The sequence below is a fragment of the Heterodontus francisci genome, chromosome 24, assembly GCF_036365525.1.
Source record: "Heterodontus francisci isolate sHetFra1 chromosome 24, sHetFra1.hap1, whole genome shotgun sequence".
NCBI lineage: Eukaryota > Metazoa > Chordata > Chondrichthyes > Heterodontiformes > Heterodontidae > Heterodontus > Heterodontus francisci.
The window spans coordinates 68720085-68729424 of NC_090394.1; positions in this window are offsets into that span (position 1 = coordinate 68720085).

Sequence of the window (9340 nt, forward strand, 5' to 3'; positions counted from 1 at the left end):
AATTTCCCCCGTATCTTGTCCTTTTGATTTGGAGATGTTTTGATCTGTGTTTTGCTCTGGTGGTTTTCCTTCTGCTGAAATTATAATTGCATTTCAACATTCCCAAAATGTTGACATTTGACTTCGTTCTGGTTTCTTGCCTTTCATTAGAAGAGTCTTGCTGTTTTTTTATTTTCTCCAGTACTGACTTCACTTATGCTGGAACATTTGCTTGTGTTGTGTACATTGCTGTGTCTTGTTGAGAGCAGTCAGCTACTCATTTTCTGCTTACTTTCCTTTGTGAGTTAGCACCTTTACTTTTCTGTACTGCATTTGATGTCCAGTTATATCATATTTTCATGAGTTGGAGGTTGTATCTCCTGAATTATGAGCAAATGTGTTGATGATATTTTTCTTCTACAAATATACCTTTTATTCCATTAGGCACATTGAATTCCATGAACATAATTATTGTAAAGTTTTGTAAAACATTTTTACCATTTCAGTACAACAAAGTCATGAAAAGGTAGTCCATGAAATGGCACCCGTGAGATACAACTTATACAGTTTGTTCATCTCTATTTAAAGGCTTCACAGATTATACCATATCTTATCCATCTAATTGTAGCCAAAGAATCACCTGCAATCACTTCTCTTCACACTCCCACACCATTACCCTGGTGTCCCCCAAGGATCTATCCTTTGCCCCCTCTTATTTTTTATCTATATACTGCCCCTTGCGCTTGTTGATTTCTGCATCTAGAGACAGGTTACTGGTGATAGTTGAGCCTAGGTAGGTGAACTCTTGAACCACTTCCAGAGCGTGGTCGTCAATATTGATGGATGGAGCATTTCTGACGTCCTGCCCCATGATGTTCGTTTTCTTGAGGCTGATGGTTAGGCCAAATTCATTGCAGGCAGCCGCAAACCTGTCGATGAGACTCTGCAGGCACTCTTCAGTGTGAGATGTTAAAGCAGCATCGTCAGCAAAGAGGAGTTCTCTGATGAGGACTTTCCGTACTTTGGACTTCGCTCTTAGACGGGCAAGGTTGAACAACCTGCCCCCTGATCTTGTGTGGAGGAAAATTCCTTCTTCAGAGGATTTGAACGCATGTGAAAGCAGCAGGGAGAAGAAAATCCCAAAAAGTGTGGGTGCGAGAACACAGCCCTGTTTCACACCACTCAGGATAGGAAAGGGCTCTGATGAGGAGCCACCATGTTGAATTGTGCCTTTCATATTGTCATGGAATGAGGTGATGATACTTAGTAGCTTTGGTGGACATCCGATCTTTTCTAGTAGTCTGAAGAGACCACGTCTGCTGTCGAGGTCAAAGGCTTTGATGAGATCAATGAAAGCAATGTAGAGGGGCAACTGTTGTTCACGGCATTTCTCCTGTATCTGACGAAGGGAGAACAGCATGTCAATGGTCGATCTCTCTGCACGAAAGCCACACTGTGCCTCAGGGTAGACGCGCTCGGCCAGCTTCTGGAGCCTGTTCAGAGCGACTCGAGCAAAGACTTTCCCCACTATGCTGAGCAGGGAGATTCCACGGTAGTTATTGCAGTCACCGCGGTCATCTTTGTTTTTATAGAGGGTGATGATATTGGCATCGTGCATGTCCTGGGGTACTGCTCCCTCGTCCCTGGACAACGTATGCCAGCCAAGAGTGACGTCTCAATTCATTCCATCTTCGCTGCCTTCGGAGAATACTTGGCATCAGGTGGCAGGACTATATCTCCAACACAGAAGTCCTTGAAGCGGCCAACACCCCCAGCTTATACACACTACTGAGTCAGCGGCGCTTGAGATGGCTTGGCCATGTGAGCCGCATGGAAGATGGCAGGATCCCCAAAGACACATTGTACAGCGAGCTCGCCACTGGTATCAGACCCACCGGCCGTCCATGTCTCCGCTATAAAGACGTCTGCAAACGCGACATGAAATCGTGTGACATTGATCACAAGTCGTGGGAGTCAGTTGCCAGCATTCGCCAGAGCTGGTGGGCAGCCATAAAGGCAGGGCTAAATTGTGGCGAGTCGAAGAGACTTAGTAGTTGGCAGGAAAAAAGACAGAGGCGCAAGGGGACAGCCAACTGTGCAACAGCCCCGACAAACAAATTTCTCTGCAGCACCTGTGGAAGAGCCTGTCACTCCAGAATTGGCCTTTATAGCCACTCCAGGCGCTGCTTCACAAACCACTGACCACCTCCAGGCGCGTATCCATTGTCTCTCAAGATAAGGAGGCCCAAAAGAACTGCCCCTTAGTGACATTATCTGAAAACACACATCACTTTTTACATGTATGCTGACGATACCCAGCTCTACTGCACCACCACCTGTCTCGATCCCTCCACTGTCTCTAAATTGACACACTGCTTGTTCTATGTCCAGCACTGGATGAGCAAAAATTTCCTCCAATTAAATATTGGGAAGACTGAAGCCATTTTCTTTGGTCTCCACTGCAAACTCCGTTCCCTAACCACGGACTCCAACCCTCTGTCTGGCAGCTGTCTGAGGCTAAACCAGACTGCTCACAACCTTGGTGTCACATCTGACCCAAAGATGAGCTTCTGACCACACATCTGCACCATCATTAAGACCACCTACTTCCACCTCCATAGCATTGCCCTATTCTGCCCCTCTTTCAAACCATCTGCTGCTGAAACCCTCATCCATGTCTTTGTTACTGTTATGGCCAGGTGAGGAGGGGCTCCCAGGCTCCCCCTTGTCCTTCCTCTTATTTGAATGCAACAGCATTTATTTCTTTTTAAACAATGGTTGTGCTTACCACCTCAGTGAGTGTTTTACCTTTTACCTTTAATGTGATCATGAAAGAACCAATCGGACAGGTTTTCTTGAGTTTAAACAAGAAAGAGGTGAGTTTATTATACTTAACAATTTAAAACCGATCTAGAAAAATAATAATTTTACACTACACATTCACGCAAATAGATTACAGATGGAAAAGTAGATTGTGTGGTTGGAATAGAATCCATAATAAATGGAAATGAAATACATAGTCTGTGAAGTTGAATGATTCAGTGGTCAGCTGGCTGAAGTTGTATACTTGAAGTCATTGGCTGGTCAAAGTGCACTTTGTGGCTGGCCCGTTTGGCTCATGGCTTTATTGGAGGTAGACTTGTAGATGGCTGTCTTCCCCGGTCTCTTTCTGTACCAATCTGTACGTTTGGAAGGTCCACAGTCGCAGGTGGGTTTCCAACTGTTGCTATCTGTACAGTCTGAGTTACTGCCCGTTTGTCTTTGTTCAAGGAAACTTTTAGCTTTCACAGAGATGAACTGATAGTTACATGATGGCCTCTGTGTGTTCACTAGAACCTTCTAAGGATATTCAATGTTTGGAATTGGCTCCCCAGGCCCCAGGATACCAATTTTTACGCTTGGAAGGGTTTGCTCTTTCAAAGTCGAGGTGTTCAGATTGTCTTGAATGTCATGCTAAGGAAGCAATCTTAGGTGTTTCAATTACTTAGAGCAAGCCATTGTTCTGGGTCCATGCTATCCAGACCTCTGTCTCCAGGTGGTTCTTTGGAATGTGGAAAGGTGTTTCAGATGCAAATTGCAGTGGCCATCTTGGCTGACAGTTTTCCTTAAAGTTAACTGCAGGAATTTTTCCATTAAAAGTTAATGTAAGTTTCCAACCGATGAATTAAAAATCCCTCATTTGGCATATCGTGTTTTCTTGAAAGCTAGCTCTAAATTTGACTATTCCAATGAACTGCTGACTGACCCCCCACATTTTACCCTCCATAAACTTGACGTCATCCAAAACTCTGCTGCCTGGGTCTTAATTCGCACCAAGTCCCATTCACCTATTACCCCCTGCTCTTGCTGACCTACATTGGCTCCCGATTAAGCAGTGCCTCAATTTTAAAATTCACATCCTTGTTTCCAAATCCCTCCATAGCCTCGCCCCTCCCGACCTCTGTAATCTCTTCCAGCCACACAACTCTCTGAGATATCAGCGCTTCTCCAATTCTAGCATCTTGAGCATCCCTGATTTTAATTGTTCCACGTTCATGTTCAGCTGGCAAAGACCTAAAGCTCTTGAATTTCTCCCTAAAACTCTTTGCCTCTCTATCCCTCTTTGCTCCTTTAAGACGCTTTAAGAAGCTTTTGGTCATCTGCCCTAATATATCCTTTTGTGGTTCAGTGTCACATTTCGCTCTATGACACTCTTGTGAAGTGCCTTTGGATGTTTTATTACTTTAAAGGCACTATATAAGCACAGCCTGTTGTTGTTATCATCAGTTGATCTAAGTTTTATTATCATCAGTTGATCTCAGTTTTATTACTATTTTCGTGTTTATTCTAAGTGACTTTTGTTATGTACATTTATTTCTACTTGTATGCTTGATATAAAAAGAAAACATGTTTGGAAGACAACGAAAAATAAAATTGTAATGTGCTTCTAACTTTGCTGACCATATGTTAGAAAGAAAGTATTTGCATTTATATAGCGCCTTTACCGACTTCAGGCAGTTCCAACGTGCTTCATGCCCAATGGAGTGCTTATGATGCATAGAGACTGCTGTAATGTGTGACTTAACTGGATCCACCCACTGGATAAAGATTGAATATAATGGGTCTCGCTTATTTTTGTTCTAGTGTTTCCAGAATTCAAGAGGTATTCACAGAACTATTTCAAAAATCTGAGATAGCAGCAGGCTATGGGTGAAACATTAAACTTTGGTGGGGTGAGGGGGTTATGAATTGTGCATTGTACACCTTACTTGATTTTACATTGCATTGGCTTCAATAAAGCTATAAATATTTGGTGGGGCTGCTTAGAGAAAGCTGTTGCTCCAGTAACATTAGCAACATTATTTAAAATAAAATCAAATGATGTTTAAAGAGGCCATGAATTAATCTGTATGGCCTTTGCGTAATGGAATTGGTTGTAATGTATATTCTCATAAAAGTACCATTTGTTTACTAGGAATCATAATGCTTTATTTTCCACTGGACATGAAATATTCATAAGAGGCATGGCCCTTCCATGTGCTGAGTCAATGGAATGACCCTCAGTAGGCAGTCTGTCTTCCAGCACCATTCTACTAATTATTTGTCATTAAGAACTGCTTGCCAGCAGGAGCAACTAACTCTTCACAAAATTACTAGAGATTCATTAGATTGAATTATGTAGGAAATGCTAGCAGAGCCATATGCAATGAATGTTATTAGAAATTTATAATAGAATCTTACAGCACATAAAGAGGACATTTAGTCCACTGTGCTGGTTCTTTGAAAGAGCTATCCACTTAGTCCTGTGCAATTTTTTTCTATTATAATATAAGCTATCAGAAATATATTAGTCAACAAACCGAGAACAACCCAGTTGTGTATTACCAACGAATGCAAATTTAGATGGCAGGAAAGGTGAAGAGACTTAATATTATTTCAGAGTTACATACATTTAAGTCTTACATTCTTAAAGTCAACCAACATGGCTGCCGACCAAAAGAGCTTCTGTTACCTTTCGGTTATAATAATAAAGAATTCACCAACGTTGACCCAGACCCACAGCAATGTGGTTGACTCTTAAATGTCCTATGCAATGGCCAAGCAAGCCACTGGGCTGGATTTTAAGGAGTCCTCGACGCCAGGATCGGTGATGGGGGGCACTTGAAGATGGTCCTGGATAATGCCCGCCACGAACCTCGACATCAGTAGGGCCCGGCCTGATCTTCCCAGCAGCGGTGAGGCACCGTGGTGGCCTCCCGGCCGCTGGGCGATGGGACCACAATTTCAATATTTAAATCAATTAATAGAATTAATTTAAATAAGTTACATCGCCCCCTGATGTCCGGCTGTGATCTTTGGCCCAGAGACCGGCATTCCCGCACCTTCGGATCCCCTTCCGAGGAAATGAAGCACAACATTGGTGGGGAGGGGGGAGGAGGTAAGTTTATCAGTATGGGGGGACGGGGTCAAATTAACGTCATGGGTGTAGGGGATGTTGGGAAGGGTTGTAATTAATGTTTATGCAGTTTGTGGGGGGAAGGTCAGATGGCAAAGACAAGTGTTTTGGGGGGCAAAGGGCAGATAATTAATTTAATTGTTATGGGGGTGGGAGTCAACGCCTACATGTAGGCAGCTGTTGTCTTTTCCGGGAATGGACAGTCCGCCCGCTCCATGTGATTTGGGGTTGGAGGGGGTGGCCCGCCCCGGCGATTTAAATGAGCTGCCACGCATGGAATCGCGACAGCACTATGGCGGGCAGGCCGCCATTTTTTGGCGGTAAGCTTATAAAATCCAGTCCACTGAGTTGTATCAAACCGCTACAAAGTCTAAGAAAAGGAATGAAACTGGAAGGACCACCCAGCATTAGCTGAGGCACTGGAAACAACAGCGGCAAACCCAGCCCAGTCGACCGTGCAAAGTCCTCCCTACTAACATCTTAGTGTGTGCCAAAATTGGGAGAGCTGCCCCACAGACTAGTCAAACAACAGCCTGACGCACTGTGGCAGCAGTGTGCACCATCTACAAGATGCACTGCAGCAACTCACTAAGGCTTCTTCGACAGCAGCTTCCAAACCCACACCTCTATCACAAGGCTTTAGCTGATAAGTAGCAAGTAACATTCATGCCACACAAGTGCCAGGCAATGACCATCTCCAACAAAAGAGTATCTAACCACCTCTCCTTCACATTCAATGGCATTACAATCACTGAATCCGCATATCAACATTCTGGGGGTTACCATTGACCAGAAACTGAACTGGAATAGCCATATAAATACCATGGGTACAAGAGTAGGTCAGAGGCTAGGAATCCTACTACGAGTAATTCACCTCCTGACTCCCCAAAGCCTGTCCTCCATCTACAAGGCACAAGTCAGGAGTGTGATGGAATGCTCTCCACTTGCCTGGTTGGGTGCAGCTCCAGCAACACTCAAGAAACTCGACACCATTCAGGACAAAGCAGCCCATCCACAAACATTCACTCCCTCCAGCACGAACGCACAGTGACAGAGTGTACTATCTACAAGATGCACTGCAGCAATGCACCAAGTGTCCTTTGACAGCACCTTCACTTATCCAGGTGCAGGCATGAATTCAGATCACTGCCTGCTTGTAATGAAGATGAAGATCAAGCTGAAAGTCCTGAAAAGAAATCCCATGAAAGACCAAGCCAACCTAGACAGACTGAGAGAGGACGATGTGATGAAGAAGTATGATGTGGCGGTTACTAACAAGTATGAAGTTTTACTTCAGGAAGGGACAGAGGCATAGAATATAAGATCAGGGAGGTTATGCTGGAGCTGCATAAAATGCTAGTTAGGCCACAGCTGGAGTACTGTGTACAGTTCTGGTCGCCACATTACAGGAAGGATGTGATTGCACTGGGGAGGATGCAGAGGAGATTCACCAGCATGTTTCCTGGGCTGGAGCATTGCAGCTTTGAAGAGAGAGTGGATAGGCTGTGGTTCCTTAGAGCAGAGAAGGCTGAGCGGGGACATGATTGAGGAATACAAAATTATGAGGGTCATTGATAGGGTAGATAGGAAGAAACATTTTCCCTTAGCGGAGGGGTCAATAACCAGGGGGCATAGATTTAAGGTACGGGGCAGGAGGTTTAGAGGGGGTTTGAGGAGAAATTGTTTCACTCAGAGGGTGGTTGGAATCTGGAACATGCTGCCTGAAGAGGTGGTAGAGGCAGGAACCCTCACAACATTTAAGAAGTATTTAGATGAGCACTTGAAACGCCATAGCATACAAGGCTACGGGCCAAGTGTTGGAAAATGGGATTTGAGTAGTTAGGCGCTTGATGGCCGGCACAGACACAATGGGCCGAAGGGCCTGTTTCTGTGCTGTATAACTCTATGGTTCTATGAGATCAAGATCTTAGTGAGGAGGAAGCGACAGAAAGGCAGTGGGAAAGGTTGAAACAGAACATGAAATATGCAGTAATTGAGACCAAGTGGAGGAAACATCAAGAATGGATGACTGATGAAATATTAGATATGAAGGAGAAAAGGAGACAGAATAAGAACAATAAAGAAGAATAAGCCAAAATAGAAAAGCATGTAGAGCGGCCAAGGAAAAGTGGTATGAAGACCATTGTAAAAAAAATAGAAGAACTGGAGAAAAGGCACAATATGAGAGCATTGCATGAGAAAAGTAAAGCATTGCCAGATAAGAGGAAAAAGAATAACTACAAATAGTGGCTGTATAAGGAGCAAGGAAGGTGAACCACTCTTCAAAAAAGAAAGTGTAGAGAAACGATGGGTGGAGTACATCAGAGACCTGTATGACGATGAAGACAGAAGTGAATTGGTACCATCAGAGGGAAGAGAAGGACCAGAGATAATAGAGGCCGACGTCAGTGCGGCGATCAAAAAGATGAAAGCAAAGAAACCATCTGGAATCGACAAGATAGCAACAGAATACCAGAAAGCCCTGAATGATGTTAGCATTGGGATACTGACAGACCTCTGCAACAAAATTTACAAAACAGGATTTCTACTTGAGGATGTTGTGCAGTCAGTGTTCATTAAGCTGCCAAAGAAACCAAAAGCCCTAGGGTGTTTAGAGCATAGGACAATAAGCCTCATGAGCCATGTGATGAAATTGATTCTAATAATCATGTCGAAAAGGAACGACCAGTTTATAGAAGCAGAGATAGGTGATAGTCAGGATTCAGACCAAAGAAAAGAACAAGACAGGCCATTTTTAATTTGAGATTAGTCAATGAAAGATGCCTGGAAATGCAAAAACCTGTGAATGCATACTTTATAGACTATGAGAAAGCATTTGATAGAGTCTACCATCAGAAAATAATGGAGTGCTTGAACAAACTAGAAATTAGTCTTTTGGTAGTACAGAACTTGAATATTGCTGAAAATAGAGATATGGATCGAAGCTTTTCGTCTTGCACTCATCAGGACAATCCGCAAGAATACCAATTTAAGGGAAAACAACAAATTTATACTGTATGGGAAGAGAGTGCTGATTGGGTAGCAAGTGAACTCTGATCGGTACAGGCATTGCCATGGAGAATGCACCAGTTTACGGTGACTGCCAAGCTTTATTGGAAGTTTAAACCAGGCAGCTTGACTCTACCGCAAACCTACCTTCACTGGTCAATACACGAATTGGGATTCTTACCGTTCCATGTGCTATAAGGTTGGCCTTATCGATAACCTTTAGATTTAGATTTAGAGATACAGCACTGAAACAGGCCCTTCGGCCCACCGAGTCTGTGCCGACCATCAACCACCCATCCATACTAATCCTACACTAATCCCACATTCCAACCACATCCTCACCTGTCCCTATATTTCCCTACCACCTACCTATACTGGGGGCAATTTATAATGGCCAATTTACCTATCAACCTGCAA